The 554-nt window shown below is 45.1% G+C and overlaps 1 protein-coding gene across 1 annotated transcript in view; it reads left to right on the plus strand.

The window, feature by feature from the left end:
- Window positions 1-554, plus strand: part of LOC119582359 (nesprin-1-like) — a gene marked incomplete at its 3' end in the record, with an annotated part of 145,991 nt that overhangs the window by 145,050 nt on the left and 387 nt on the right.

The raw sequence follows: 554 nt of genomic DNA on the forward strand, positions 1-554 counted from the left end.
TTGTTGTCCCGGGCTAGAGGAAGGAGAATTAATGATACATGGGGAGAGGGTGGAAGAAGCTCAGGGAGGGAAGACAGGAGGTAATTGAATAGAGGTGAGAAAGGGTTAGGCCTGTGGATAAGGAGTCCTTTTCATCATCATCTTCTTCTCCTCTTTATCCTATTTCTGAATTTTTTTTCCCTCACTTTTCCTTTCTTATTAGCGAGACAGAGACGTAGGCAGATTAGCTTTTTTCTCTCTTACAACCGTGCACCATCTTTATTAAGAAGACCCATCTCCTGTCGCCCAGCATCAACAAGAACATCAATCACGAGCGGCTAAGGTCCATTGCCTCTACGTGTGTGCATAGCCAGCCAGCGAGAGAGGGGCGTATGCACAGCTGCAGCCTTGACACGGTTCCGTCTTTCAACATTTGGCTTTTAACTCGTTTGTAGGTCATTAGGTTATCTCTAGGTAGTTGGTTGATATTGCTGTTGATGTCTGCAAGGATGGAAAATTGTGGTCATTGTGGTAATGGTCGCGTGGGTTGTTTATTGAGGGTTTATTTCTCGGAA

Source organism: Penaeus monodon, chromosome 15 (genome assembly GCF_015228065.2).
Source record: "Penaeus monodon isolate SGIC_2016 chromosome 15, NSTDA_Pmon_1, whole genome shotgun sequence".
NCBI lineage: Eukaryota > Metazoa > Arthropoda > Malacostraca > Decapoda > Penaeidae > Penaeus > Penaeus monodon.